This window comes from Colias eurytheme, chromosome 23 (genome assembly GCF_061535395.1).
Source record: "Colias eurytheme isolate Ceu_HAF_F1 chromosome 23, ilColEury1 Martin Lab GWU primary, whole genome shotgun sequence".
NCBI lineage: Eukaryota > Metazoa > Arthropoda > Insecta > Lepidoptera > Pieridae > Colias > Colias eurytheme.
In genome coordinates this window covers 449,030-464,991 of record NC_143002.1, presented here as the reverse complement: position 1 = coordinate 464,991, position 15,962 = coordinate 449,030, and positions in this window count along the sequence as shown.

Sequence of the window (15,962 nt, the reverse complement as noted above, 5' to 3'; positions counted from 1 at the left end):
TTAACCAATTAAATACCTTGAATACATTGTTCATTTAATATAGATCTATATGGCCCTTTACACCGTATGATTTAAGTGAATATTTTCGAAGATATTACAGATTTAAAAATTGCGGCCGGCCGCCCGGCTATCTATTTTATACCCGTGCGAAGCCGGAGCGGGCTATGTTTTTATATACAACGTTCACAGTTTTTCTGTAGTGTATTTAGTATCAGCATTGCACCCGTGCGAAGCCGGGGCGGGTCGCTAGTATAATTATATTATAAAGATTCAATAACAATTCTGTAAGTTTATCTAATCCATCCACGCGGTAATACAATTCGTTTATAAGTCGTTCTAGCGTAAAAGCCTAATCTCCTTACAAACAGATCGCGCAAATCCGAACTTCGGTACTAGTATTATATTATATGCTCTCGGCTTATATTTGAGATCATTATGTTTTACGAATGTTCATAAAAGTAAAGCTGAGGTACGAAATGGGAGTTTGGATGAATAATTTTATTAGTTCACGTTAGTGTGAGGTTTCGTGATTTTTTCTTGGAATTACGCTTTTTGGTACCTAGGTATACTAATTAGGTACTGTCTTAACGGAGTGTAGTAATTGGTATTTTTACTTTTTATGTAGTTAACTTTTTTTTATAGAATTCGTTAATGTCAGTAAGTAATGTTTTTTTTTTCATGCTGATTAGGGTTCAATTACAGTAGAAATTTGGTTTCTAGCCTTTGTAGGTAGTTGAAGATCCGTATCCGTCCGTAATCCCGTAAATCCCGCAGAAACGATAACTATGCGGGAATTTCTTGGAAAACGCAGGCGAAGCCTCGGGTGGAAATCTAGTTCACAAATACATAAATAATAATCGATCAAATAACTTTGCTACAAAAATAGAATAAAAAAACACGATCAAATACATAGTTCTATTATGATTGTCTTGTTATTACTCGATAAGAAAGTCAATAATTATAATAACACCTCGACTTTAAAACTTCGCAGACTAAAGTTAAACCATTGTGTATTATTGCAAGTCATCAAAGACATTATTCACATCTAGACAAGTGACTCTTATTTAGATAACTAGCTGTGCCCCGCGGTTTTACCCGCAGTGCTCCGCTCCAATTGGCCTTAGCGTGATGATTTATAATCCTCAATAAATGGGCTATCTAACACCGAAAAAATTTTTCAAATCGGACCAGTAGTTCCTGAGATTAGCACGTTCAAACAAATCTCTTCAGCTTTATAATATTAGTATAGATAACTAGCTTTCCACCCGCGGCTTCACTCGCGTTGTCTATAAAATAACAAATTATTGTCGTTCGTTAATACTCACTAAAATGATTTGTGAATAATTTTATTTCTATAGGTAGGTAGAGCTAGAACGAAAAATTTCACGTCCCAAAAAATTGTTACTATCACACTAGGTCATTTATTTTTTGCCTTTGGATAAATCCATCATTGTTTTCATAAACTAAAAATCGGTAAAAATCTCGTAAAATAATTCAATAAATATGTAGCAAATACTTACTCATAATTCATGAAACTTCAAAACATAAACATTTTATTGAAAAAAAAACTATTAAAATAAATATTGCACGCGCGTCAGGTGTGTCAAATGAGTTAGCTTTATGAAGCGTTCATTTTGATTGGCTCATAAAACAAGATGGCCGCTATTGGCTGACAGATTGGATATGGCTGACCTAAGGTCGAAAGGATTTCTTTAGAATTAAGACTTGAGATGGTAGCTACATATTTTATAAAAATTTTAAGAAATGGATGTGTATTTTATAGAATTACAATAATATTCTAGGAAAAATAAGTATTTTTTAAGCTATTGCATAGCTTCTATCGCAATTTTTATTCGCAAACCTCACGCTCCCCACTCCGACGGGCACGGAGGTGTGGCTTGAAAGTTGAAGGCATAGCATGCAATAGCTTTACCATGGCAGTTCCCGAGTGCCACACGTCTTTTTTTTATTGACTCTTCTCTGTAAAAGCTGTTTTTTAATCTGGTGGTACCTATAATTTCTATGTAATATAACGATTAAGAAGCGATTTAAAAATTTTTGATCTATCATTATATTTATTAAAATTTGACTTTTGATGTAGTCTTTTACAATTCAAAACCGCTTTTCCAGCAAACCATCAGCATAAATATTAAATGCATTTTCATAAATCGTCCCCTTACTGGTAAAAGTGATTATCTGCACAAAACATAAACTGGAGTTATAAGCATTTGAAAGTATGACAACATTTTAAGATGTGTAGACATCAGTAATCTAGGTTATTAGTGGTTTGTTATGAAAGGCCCATTATTCAGGTAATGTTTTATCAGAAAATAATCTAAGAAATTGCAGAAGAATTTCAAGAAAAATGAAGAATAAGCTGAGGGGGCGCTTGCAGTTTGTTTTATCTGAAGTAATTTAAAAAGCGTGAAACTAATGTAATTCAGTAATAATGTACTACAATCGGATAACTTATTTTACTTGCCTCAAAAAAGGCAAATACGCTAACTAATATTCAAGAAAAAGTAACTAAAGCTTTTTAACTTTTATTTTATGAAGTGTTAATCAATAATTTTGTAAAATTTAAAGAACCACAACCAACTAAGTACTGTAGGATAACTGGTTTTAAATGAATCGTTTCTGTGTATGATGAATACAAGTGTCAATAAACGAAAACGTGTTAAAACGCGAAACATTGTCTTAACAGTATACATTTTTTAAAATAATATCCTAAAGCAATTTAATCGTTTTTTATAGAAGCAATTGTGGAGAATCATGCAAGAAAGTCTGTTTTAGCCGAAGCTAACTTTGTAATTACGCACCGTAGAAGATAACGGGTTTTACCTGAAGATAGATCTTGACGAGACGAATCGATTGGTGTATATAACTTAATTTTGTAAAAATGTGCAGTTAGTCAGTTTTACCAGTATAAGGGGACGAAATATCTTATAGGTAAAAGAGGGTAGAATAAACACGAACTTGAACCTTATTGTGAAGGTCATGCGTGGCTTGAATATCAATAACTTAAGTTATCCATGAAGTTTTGGACAAATACTTATGTTAGCTAAAGTTGGAACTCGGAACTTTAGATTATGGGATATTGTTTTGACCTTTTTGGTGTGTTGCTTAACAAGTTACGTGAATATAAATGATGCTTACATATCCCTATCCTGGTTTTATTCCTCCCTCATATTTTAATACATTTTTTATCATGTTTAGTAAGTAAGTAAGATACACAGAGCCAGAAGTTGTAAAACCTTTCAATCTGAAGATAGCGTACTAAAAAACTCCCGATAAAATTTTAAGATGTAGGTACCTATATCTCTCTCTCCTTCTTTTCTATATTTTTTCAAAAGCGTTTCAGTAGCTCTAGCGTAAACGAAACACACACTTTCGCATTTATCATGTAAAGATACTTAGTAACTTACAGTTATTAAGTAAACCATAATAAACTCCAAACATCCAACCACCTTTACAAATATACCGTCTTATACTCGTTCCGTAAAAATGGCACGCTCCACGTTATTTATATCCGCAGTTTACAAACGATTATAATACATTACGCGGCGTGACGCGGACAGCTTGGATAATCCGACCAAATTCTGTGGGTCGCTTCGAGTGAGTCGTGTGGTGTAAGGTATGAGCGGGAATTGCAGGTTCTTTTTAAAATTATAATTCTTATCACAGATAATATAGGTAATACTATACTTTGTAACTTTACTAAACTTTAATTAATATAAATGATAAAGTATGTTTGCTTGTTTATTGTTCTATAATATCGCAACGGAGCTATTTTAAGGTATATTTGTGTATATATTTTTGTGTCCGGAGATAGGAGACTGGAGTGTAGTAAAGGCAGTGTTTTACCGCGGTGAAATTACTTTTAATACGGAAGCAAAGCCGCGGGCGACAAGCTGGTTAGTATTATATTATCTGTGCTACTTGCTAGTAATATTTATTTATTGTGAAATATTTTATTTTTTACAGAAAAGCTGATTGTAACGAGACCATGGGAAGTCTACATTCTATACGCATAAAAGAGGGTCGAAGAAAGCATGCTTAAAATTAATGAATACAATTTTCAAAATAATTAAGAAAATGTTTAAATCTCCACTTCTATGTGTTATTTGTGTAGAAATAGTTTTAAAGAGACGACACGACTTTTATAATTTGGACAGGATTTGTAAGAGACTTTTTTAACAGACAATATTTAGTTAATACTTTTTCAAAAATATTTTCTAAATTCTGTGACTTGGGCCACAGAAAGCAAACGTATGAATCGTGAAGTAAATATTTATGTATGAATGTGTTTGTTGTGTTCTCGTTAAATTAATGCAGTGTGCATTCATTAAGACTCTCTGTTTTTAAAATAAATACTCGTACAAATGTGTAATGAACAAGATTATTAGATACCTTATTGTGTTGTGTTTAGGGAATGCAATCCCGATCCCGCGGGATCCCGATCTCGCGAGATCTCGTGTAATTTTACGGGATCAATCCCGACGCATAATATGACGAGATCCCGTTCGAGATTGACGGGATTGGGCGGCAGTGGTCAGCGACGCAACACACAACCACTTGGGGCGCAAGCTTTTCAATTTTTCCTAATTTTTACTAATTCCCTTGAAATAAGCTTATTGTTTGGATTACCTAATTTAGAAAGAAAGAAAGAAAGAAAGAAGAAAGAAAATACATTTATTTGTACCGATGCACATTAATTTACATAAAAAATAAATAAAATTAACTTATAACTAGTTACAACGGCACAAAATGGATAATATCCACTCAGTGGTTTGAGAATCTAAGGACATATAAGACGCTTAGATTCTCCACTGATTTTCAGTGGACACCACATTGACAACTTGACAGTGGCAGTGTACATATTATGAAAAAATAAAAATAAAAGTAATTATGTATATAATATATAAGAATATAATATAGTAGATAGGAAACATATATATATATTATAAAGAATTATTACTTACATAACAGACAATAATACATTCTACAAGAAGATACAATACTAATACGCGATACATCATAATTATAATTAATATAAAAAACAACTACAAATAGAATTATCACCAGAGCCGTACCGAGTCACGTGTTTGGAGCCCCGACCTCAGAACCTTTTTGTAAGCAGAGCAAATGGGACTTCAATTTGTTTTTGAAGCCCAATACATTGTTGCTATTGCGGATCGGTGGTGGCAAGTCATTCCAGCACTTAGAGGCACTAAATTTAAAGCTACCCCTAAATGCTGCAGTTCTGTGGAGGGGCACTTCCATCAGTACATTCCTGTACCGTGTTGAGTGACTCGTGTTTGACTCCGACAACCACTTTAGCTTTTTGTACAAATAGGCTGGTACTTTGTACTTATCTACGTTAAATAAAAGTGTAGCTAGATGTATTTGCCGTCGATACTCCATCTTTAAAGTGTTACTGCTGTTCAAATACGGGGTGACATGGGCTCGTGGTGGAATATTGTGGCAAAAGCGAGTGCAAGCATTTTGTACCCTCTGTATTATTTTTTTAGTTGATGCTAATAACCGGGGACCTATGACAGTGCTAGCATAATTAAATTTTGAGAGGATCAGCGATTCACATAATAGTTTTCGAACGTTTACATTAAGATAATTTCTTATTCTGTACAATAATTTAAGACGATAGAAACAATTTTTTGAAATATTAATTATGTGATTATGAAAACGTAAGGATTCGTCAAAGACTACACCTAAATTGCGTGCTTCCATAACCCTTTCTATTTGTTCTCCGCTTATTGACAAACATGGTTTTTGGCTTGCGATGGCATTAACTTGGCACCTGGTTCCTAAAATCATGTATTTACTTTTACTTGGGTTTAAAACGAGGCAGTTAGTTTTTGACCATGAAACAATATTATTTAGATCTTCTTGAAACTTTGTCAAGGCAACGTCCATCTCACTCACTTTAAAAGAAATGTATAATTGTATGTCATCAGCATATATATGATATTTACAATGTTTTATGACATTTGTGACATCCGCTGTGTACAAAATGAATAGCAGTGGACCAAGTATGGAGCCTTGCGGAACGCCTCTAGTAACCCGGACACACTGAGAAGTACATGCATCATCTCCACCTATTTTATTTTTTAAATAATTTACCTACGTTAATTTCCTTACAACCTGATTATTATTTAGTTGGTAAAATCTTACCAAGAAAATAAAAACCTTTATTATTTAATCAAATAATAAAGGTTTTTATTTTCTTTCGAGTAACATGTTATTTTAGTTAACCTCACTAGGGGCCATCCATAAATTACGTTACACGTTAATAGGGGGGGAGGCTATCATCTTTATGGGACATAATGTGACAAGGGGCAGGGGGGGATCAAAAGCTTTGTGACGTGACATAATAAAACGAAACGAAATTTGTACGTGAGCAAAAAACTTTGAACAGAAAATTTTTCTACCTACCTATTTGTATTTATTAATAATTTCACACTCTCGCTATAAGATTATCTCTTACGTAACAACATTTAATTCCTAGAGTCATGTTGTAAGTAATGCAAGTGGGACACAAAAATTTACGATTTTTTAAATTTTCGATATCTAAGATTATTTAATAAGTAAAAATAAGTAAAAAAATGAAAATAACTGTTATCTTTTGATTATTTTTAGATACATGTATAAGTTTGAAAAATGTGTGACGTCACATTAGGGGGGACGGGGTACTGAAAATGTGACAACCTGTGACAAGGAGGGGTTGAAAAGTTCTAAAATTCGCGTGCTGTGCGGTCTGCGGTAGCCGCATCGCAGTGCACATAGAAATGAATATTACGTACATAATTGTGCTTGCGGTCAGCCGGACGGCTACCCGCAATGCGGCTACCCGCATAGTGCGTATACGCTCTTAGATAGCTCATTTATCGAGGAAGGCTATAGGCTATATATCATCACAACAGGAGTGGAGCCACGTGGCTGAAACCCCGCGGAGCAGCTAGTGTTGAATAAATCAGTGACACATAATCTCTTAAATAAAAAAATACACACGGTTAAATTGTTTGTCTAATTTTACAAGCATGGAAAGTACCTACCTAACTTAAACAGTATTTCGAATAAGTACTAGCTTTTCGCCCGCGGCTTCGCCCGCTTTGTCTAATACCTAATACCTAAATCTTCTTATATATAAAAATGAATCGCAAAATGTGTTGGTAAGCGCATAACTCGAGAACGGCTGAACCGATTTCGATTATTATTTTTTTATTATATTCCTTGAAGTACGAGGATGGTTCTTATGTAGAGAAAACGTAAACATGTACCACGGGCGAAGCCGGGGCGGACCGCTAGTTATAATATATAAAGCTACACTACCACTGACTCACTGACTGACATCGCTTTTCTCGGAAACTACGCGGAAAGTGGGGGGGATAACGACGTGATCGTGTAGAGGTGCGCCGAGTGACCAGAGGAAAAATATAGCGATCTCGATCACCTTCGAAAACCGAGTGGACCCCTGGAGGTGCGCGAAAACGGTGGTACCTGGAGGGGGGGTGTCTGAACAAAAAATGCTCGGAACTGGTGGCGATTACCAGGGGAGGTGGAAAAGTGGCAATTTTCGCGAAAACAAGATGGCCGCCGTACTTTGCCAAAATCGCCGTTTATGAATCCTTACGTCTCATATTTGGCACACGTGCTCTGATCGAGCCGGCGAATCGATCGGTGCCCCGTTCGAGTGCCTCCGGGCCCCCGTTTCTGACTTTCATACATTGGAAAATCCAACGGCCCGCGGAAACGGTGCGAGTTGGGTGGGGGGTCCCGGAACTAAAAATGATCACCACCCTGGGACGCTACCAGGGAGCCATAGTGGGTCGCTCGATTTTGGAAATTTTCCATTTTTGGCGCAAACATAAAAACGTAAATTTAGACGAGGTGGCGCAACGGAGAAACACACCAATGATGCATTCATACTCGCCCAGCTCCCAGGATATCCAGAAAAATCCGAAATTTTGAACTTTCTCACAGCCCGCGGAGACGGTCAACGGCCCGCGCAAACGGTAGCAGCTACATCTGGGGTGCTCAAACTAAACTTGGAGTAGACCTCGAGCAATTACCACAGATGGTGAAAAAAATTCAAAATGGCGGAAAAAATGGCCGCCGCCATACAAATGCTAAAATGGCCATCGCTGGTCCGATCGCGCTGAAACTTGGCACAGGGGCTTTAATCGAGCCGCACATTAAGTTGGCATACTCATAATCGAGTTTTCACCGCTGGTTTCCGAGTTTCATACAACGCGAAATTCGACGGCTCTCCGAAACGGCGCCAGATAGGTGGGGGGTGTAGAACTAAAAAATGATCAGAAACATGGGGCGCTACCAGGGCAATCGAGAAATTTCAAATTGGACGCAATTTTTTTTTCAAAAACGGCCAATTTTTCAAAGCAAGATGGTGGCGCCGGTTACTTTACGATCGGTCTGAAAATTGATTTTTGTGCTCTAATCGGCCAGATTTACAAAACTGCATACTCAGAATTTTTCTCCGACCCTTGGTTTCCATTTTCCATACATCACGAAATTCAATGGTTCTCTGAACCGGTGGCAGATAGGTCGGGGTCGCCCAAGTAAAAAATGCTTCAATACCTGGTCCGCTTCCAGGCATATAAGATTTTTATATAAAAAGCGAAATTTTTTTTTTCGAAAATTTTGTATGGAAATTTTCATAGTAGGAAGGGTAATAGGAATAGCAACGGCAAAAGACGGCGCCGCGGGCTGCTTGCTGCCCGCGCACCGCGCAACCTCGAAGGTCGACAGCCTCCCGGAGTAGAAAATATTAATTAACTTTTGAACTACCGCACGAGCCAAGCGAGCGAAGCGAGCGAATCACGAGAGCGGCTGGCGTAAATATTCAAATAGGTAGCGAGGAGCGAAGCGACGAGCGAGTTAGGTTAACTTTTAAACTACTGCACTAGCCAAGCGAGCGAAGCGAGCAAGTCACGTCAGCGGCCGGCGTAAATATTCAAAGAAGTAGCGAGGAGCGAAGCGACGAGCGAGTTAGGTTAACTTTTGAACTACCGCACTAGCCAAGCGAGCGAAGCGAGCAAGTCACGTCAGCGGCCTGCGTAAATATTCAAAGAAGTAGCGAGGAGCGAAGTGACGAGCGAGTTAGGTTACTTTTGAACTACCGCACTAGCCAAGCGAGCGAAGCGAGCGAATCACGGCAGCGGCTGGCGTAAATATTCAAAGAAGTAGCGAGGAGCGAAGCGACGAGCGAGTTAGGTTAACTTTTAAACTACTGCACTAGCCAAGCGAGCAAGTCACGTCAGCGGCCGGCGTAAATATTCAAATAGGTAGCGAGGAGCGAAGCGACGAGCGTGTTAAGTAAACTCTTTAACAGTTTATTATGAAAATTCACTGCCCACTATCGATTAGACACCTCAAAATGATGAAATTCGGGGATCACGTTTCAAGAATTTAACCAATATTTGAATAAGTAATTTATAAACAGTTTCGACTGACTGTAGAATCGCTGTTAGCAGATGTAACAAATGGACAGGAAATTCAAATGCATTTTCAAATGAGTGAAGATTTCTGCCCTGGGATGAGCCGCGAGCTGCTTGCAGCTCGCGCACCACGCACCCTCGAAGGTATAGACAGCCCCCCGGAATAGAAAATATTTGAATGGGAAATTTATAAGCACTTCCGATTGACTGTGGAATCGCTGTTAGCAGATATTAACAAATTGACGGGGAATTTTTATGCATTTTCAACTGACTGAAGATTTCTGCCCTGGGATGAGCCGCGAGCTGCTTGCAGCTCGCGCACCACGCACCCTCGAAGGTAGACAGCCCCCCGGAATAGAAAATATTTGAATGGGAAATTTATAAGCACTTCCGATTGACTGTGGAATCGCTGTTAGCAGAAAATTATAAATGGACTTGGAATTCTAACACATATTCTAATGACTGCCCTATTGCTTCAACCCAGGGGCAAAAGGGCTCGCGGGCTGCTTGCAGCCCGCGCACAACGCACCAGCTAGTTTTATATTATATATATATAAAGCTACACTACCACTGACTGACTGACATCGGTTTTCTCGGAAACTATGCGGAAAGTGGGGGGGATAACGACGTGATCGTGTAGAGGTGCGCCGAGCGACCAGAGGAAAAATATAGCGATCTCGATCACCTTCGAATACCGAGTGGACCCCTGGTGGTGCGCAGAAACGGTGCTACCTGGAGGGGGGGTGTCTGAACAAAAAATGCTCGGAACTGGTGGCGATTACCAGGGGTGGTGGAAAAATGGGGATTTTCGCGAAAACAAGATGGCCGCCGTACTTTGCCAAAATCGCCGTTTATGAATCCTTACGTCTCAAATTTGGCACACGTGCTCTGTTCGAGCCGGCGAATCGATCGGTGCCCCGTTCGAGTGGCTCCGGGCCCCAGTTTCCGACTTCCATACAACGTAAAATCCAACGGCCCGCGGAAACGGTGCGAGTTGGGTGGAGGGTCCCGGAACTAAAAATGATCACCACCCTGGGACGCTACCAGGGAGCTATAGTGGGTCGCTCGATTTTGGAATTTTTCCATTTTTGGCGCAAACATAAAAACGTAAATTTAGACGAGGTGGCGCAACGGAGAAATACACCAATGATGCATTCGTACTCGCCCAGCTCCCAGGATATCCAGAAAAATACGAAATCTTAAACTTTCCCTCATCTCTCGAAGACGGTCAACGGCCCGCGCAAACGGTAGCAGCTACATCTGGGGTGCTCGAACTAAACTTGTAGTAGACCTCAAGCAATTACCACAGATAGTGAAAAAAATTCAAAATGGCGGAAAAAATGGCCGCCGCCATACAAATGCTAAAACGGCCATCGCTGGTCCGATCGCGCTGAAACTTGGCACAGGGGCTTTAATCGAGCCTCACATTACGTTGGCATACTCATCATCGAGTTTCCATCGCTGGTTTCCGAGTTTCATACAACGCGAAATTCGACGGCTCTCCGAAACGGCGCCAGATAGGTGGGGGGTGTAGAACTAAAAAATGATAAGGAAGATGGGGCGCTACCAGGGCAATGGAGAAATTTCAAATTGGACGCAATTTTTTTTTCAAAAATGGCCAATTTTTCAAAGCAAGATGGTGGCGCCGGTTACTTTACGATCGGTCTGAAAATTGACTTCTATGCTCTAATCGGCCAGATTTACAAAACTACATACTCAGAATTTCTTTTCGACCCCCGGTTTCCATTTTCCATACATCACGAAATTCAATGGTTCTCTGAATCGGTGACAGGTAGGTCGGGGTCACCGAAGTAAAAAATACTTCAAAACTTGGTCCGCTTCCAGGCATATAATTTTTTTTGTTAAAAAGCGAAATTTTTTTTTTTCGAAAATTTTGTATGGAAATTTTCATAGTAGGAAGGGTAATTGAATAGCAACGGCAAAAGACGGCGCCGCGGGCTGCTTGCTGCCCGCGCACCGCGCAACCTCGAAGGTCGACAGCCTCCCGGAGTAGAAAATATTTATTAACTTTTGAACTACCGCACGAGCCAAGCGAGCGAAGCGAGCGAATCACGGCAGCGGCTGGCGTAAATATTCAAATTGGTAGCGAGGAGCGAAGCGACGAGCGAGTTAGGTTAACTTTTGAACTACCGCACTAGCCAAGCGAGCGAAGCGAGCCAGTCACGTCAGCGGCCGGCGTAAATATTCAAAGAAGTAGCGAGGAGCGAAGCGACGAGCGAGTTAGGTTAACTTTTAAACTACTGCACTAGCCAAGCGAGCAAGTCACGTCCGCGGCCGGCGTAAATATTCAAAGAAGTAGCGAGGAGCGAAGCGACGAGCGAGTTAGGTTAACTTTTGAACTACCGCACTAGCCAAGCGAGCGAAGCGAGCCAGTCACGTCAGCGGCCGGCGTAAATATTCAAAGAAGTAGCGAGGAGCGAAGCGACGAGCGAGTTAGGTTAACTTTTGAACTACCGCACTAGCCAAGCGAGCGAAGCGAGCAATTCACGTCAGCGGCCGGCGTAAATATTCAAATAGGTAGCGAGGAGCGAAGCGACGAGCGTGTTAAGTAAACTCTTGAACAGAAGCGACTTTAGAGCGATTCCCAGTCAAACAAAAAAACTACGTAGGTTAAAAACTATTAAGACTACATTAAAAAAACCGACTTCAAAAACGGAAAAGTAGGTTCTTATTTTTAGTGCCGAAAGCATACTGAATTTGATTTTGAACGAAGCTACTAATGAAGTTTTCAATACGTAATAATATACACATCTTCACACATTTATTGAGTGAATGAGATGATTTATAAGCGTAGGACTTACACCAAGAGTAGTGTAGTTTTTATATCGAAAATAGCCAATGTTGCGAATAATGTAATTGAATTGCAAGTAGGTAGTTCTTGTATCGAAATAATCGTAGTTCTTGTATCAAGAAATAGCGTAGTTTAATAAGTGCTTAGTGCTTGGCACCGACTTCAAACCTATATAGTGAATAACACAACTAAATAATATTATGTAGTAATTAATTATTTTTTACTTTTCCGTTTTTGAAGTCGGTTTTTCTAAAGTAGTTATTTTTATAGTGTAACGATATCTTATTCGATACACCCTTTGACTGTAGTCCTATGGCCTTGCATTTAGATATTTTTAGTGCCGAAAGCATAATGAATTTGATTTTGAACGACGCTACTAAAAAGACTTGAAGTTTTCAATATGTTTTATACATCTTCACACATTTATTGTCTTGAACAGTTTATTATGAAAAGTCACCGCTATTGATAAGACACCTCAAATAAATGAAATTCGGGATCACTTTTCAAAAATTTAACCAATATTTGAATAAGTAATTTATAAGCAGTTTCGACTGACTGTAGAATCGCTGTTAGCAGATGTAACAAATGGACAGGAAATTCGAATGCATTTTCAAATGACTGAAGATTTCTGCCCTTGGATGAGCCGCGAGCTGCTTGCAGCTCGCGCACCACGCACCCTTGAAGGTGGACAGCCCCCCGGAATAGAAAATATTTGAATAGGAAATTTATAAGCACTTCCTATTGACTGTGGAATCGCTGTTAGCAGATAATAACAAATTAACGGGGAATTTTAATGCATTTTCAAATGACTGAAGATTTCTGCCCTGGGATGCTTCCGCACCACGCTCCCTCGAAGGTGGACAGCCTCCCGGAGTTGAAAATACTTGAATGGGGAATTTATAAGCATTACCGACTGACTGTAGATTCGCTGTTAGCAGATGTAACAAATGGACAGAAAATTCGAATGCATTTTCAAATGACTGCCCTATTGCTTCAACCCAGGGGCAAAAGGGCTCGCGGGCTGCTTGCAGCCCGCGCACAACGCACCAGCTAGTTATAATATATAAAGCTACACTACCACTCACTCACTGACTGACTGACATCGCTTTTCTCGGAAACTACGCGGAAAGTGGGGGGGATAATTATGTGATTGTGTAGAGGTGCGCCGAGTGAGCAGAGGAAAAATATAGCGATCTCGATCATCTTCGAAAACCAAGTGGACCCCTGGAGGTGCGCAAAAACGGTGGTACCTGGAGGGGGGGTGTCTGAACAAAAAATGCTCAGAACTGGTGGCGATTACCAGGGGTGGTGGAAAAATGGGGATTTTCGCGAAAACAAGATGGCCGCCGTACTTTGCCAAAATCGCCGTTTATGAATCCTTACGTCTCAAATTTGGCACACGTGCTCTGTTCGGGCCGGCGAATCGATCGGTGCCCCGTTCGAGTGGCTCCGGGCTCCCGTTTCCGACTTTCATACATTGGAAAATCCAACGGCCCGCGGAAACGGTGCGAGTTGGGTGGGGGGTGTCGGAACTAAAAATGATCACCACCCTGGGACGCTACCAGGGAGCCATAGTGGGACGCTCGATTTTGGAATTTTCCCATTTTTGGCGCAAACATAAAAACGTAAATTTAGACGAGGTAGCGCAACGGAGAAATACACCAATGATGCATTCGTACTCGCCCAGCTCCCAGGATATCCAGAAAAATACGAAATCTTAAACTTTCCCTCATCTCTCGAAGACGGTCAACGGCCCGCACAAACGGTAGCAGCTACATCTGGGGTGCTCGAACTAAACTTGGAGTAGACCTCGAGCAATTACCACAGATAGTGAAAAAAATTCAAAATGGCGGAAAAAATGGCCGCCGCCATACAATTTCTAAAACGGCCACCGCTGGGCCGATCGCGCTGAAACTTGGCACAGGGGCTTTAATCGAGCCGCACATTAAGGTGGGATACTCATCATCGAGTTTCCATCGCTGGTTTCCGAGTTTCATACAACGCGAAATTCGACGGCTCTCCGAAACGGCGCCAGATAGGTGGGGGGTGTAGAACTAAAAAATGATCAGGAAGATGGGGCGCTACCAGGGCAATCGAGAAATTTCAAATTGGACGCAATTTTTTTTTCAAAAATGGCCAATTTTTCAAAGCAAGATGGTGGCGCCGGTTACTTTACGATCGGTCTGAAAATTGACTTCTGTGCTCTAATCGGCCAGATTTACAATACTGTATACTCAGAATTTCTCTCCGACCCTCGGTTTCCATTTTCCATACATCACGAAATTCAACGGCTCTCTGAACCAGTGGCAGGTAGGTCGGGGTCGCCGAAGTAAAAAATGTTTCAAAACCTGGTCCGCTTCCAGGCATATAAAAATTTTTGGTAAAAAGCGAAATTTTTTTTTTCGAAAATTTTGTATGGAAATTTCCATAGTAGGAAGGGTAATTGAATAGCAACGGCAAAAGACGGCGCCGCGGGCTGCTTGCTGCCCGCGCACCGCGCAACCTCGAAGGTCGACAGCCTCCCGGAGTAGAAAATATTTATTAACTTTTGAACTACCGCACGAGCCAAGCGAGCGAAGCGAGCGAATCACGGCAGCGGCTGGCGTAAATATTCAAATTGGTAGCGAGGAGCGAAGCGACGAGCGAGTTAGGTTAACTTTTGAACTACCGCACTAGCCATGCGAGCGAAGCGAGCCAGTCACGTCAGCGGCCGGCGTAAATATTCAAAGAAGTAGCGAGAACTACTGCACTAGCCAAGCGAGCGAAGCGAGCAAGTCACGTCAGCGGCCGGCGTAAATATTCAAAGAAGTAGCGAGGAGCGAAGCGACGAGCGAGTTAGGTTAACTTTTGAACTACCGCACTAGCCAAGCGAGCGAAGCGAGCAAGTCACGTCAGCGGCCGGCGTAAATATTCAAATAGGTAGCGAGGAGCGAAGCGACGAGCCAGTTAGGTTAACTTTTGAACTACCGCACTAGCCAAGCGAGCGAAGCGAGCAAGTCACGTCAGCGGCCGACGTAAATATTCAAATAGGTAGCGAGGAGCGAAGCGACGAGCGTGTTAATTAAACTCTTGAACAGTTATTATGAAAAATCACTGCCCGCTATCGATTAGACAGCTCAAAATGATGAAATTCGGGGATCACGTTTCAAGGATTGAACCAATATTTGATTAAGTAATTTATAAACAGTTTCGACTGACTGTAGAATCGCTGTTAGCAGATGTAACAAATGGACAGGAAATTCCCATTTTCAAATGACTGAAGATTTCTGCCCTGGGATGAGCCGCGAGCTGCTTGCAGCTCGCGCACCACGCACCCTCGAAGGTAGACAGCCCCCCGGAATAGAAAATATTTGAATGGGAAATTTATAAGCACTTCCGATTGACTGTGGAATCGCTGTTAGCAGATAATAACAAATTGACGGGGAATTTTTATGCATTTTCAACTGACTGAAGATTTCTGCCCTGGGATGCTTCGCGGGCTGCTTGCAGCCCGCGCACCACGCACCCTCGAATTTGGGCAGCCTCCCGAAGTGGAAAATACTTGAATGGGGAATTTATAAGCATTACCGACTGACTGTAGAATCGCTGTTAGCAGATGTAACAAATGGACAGGAAATTTGAATGCATTTTCTAATGACTGCCCTATTGCTTCAACCCAGGGGCAAAAGGGGCTC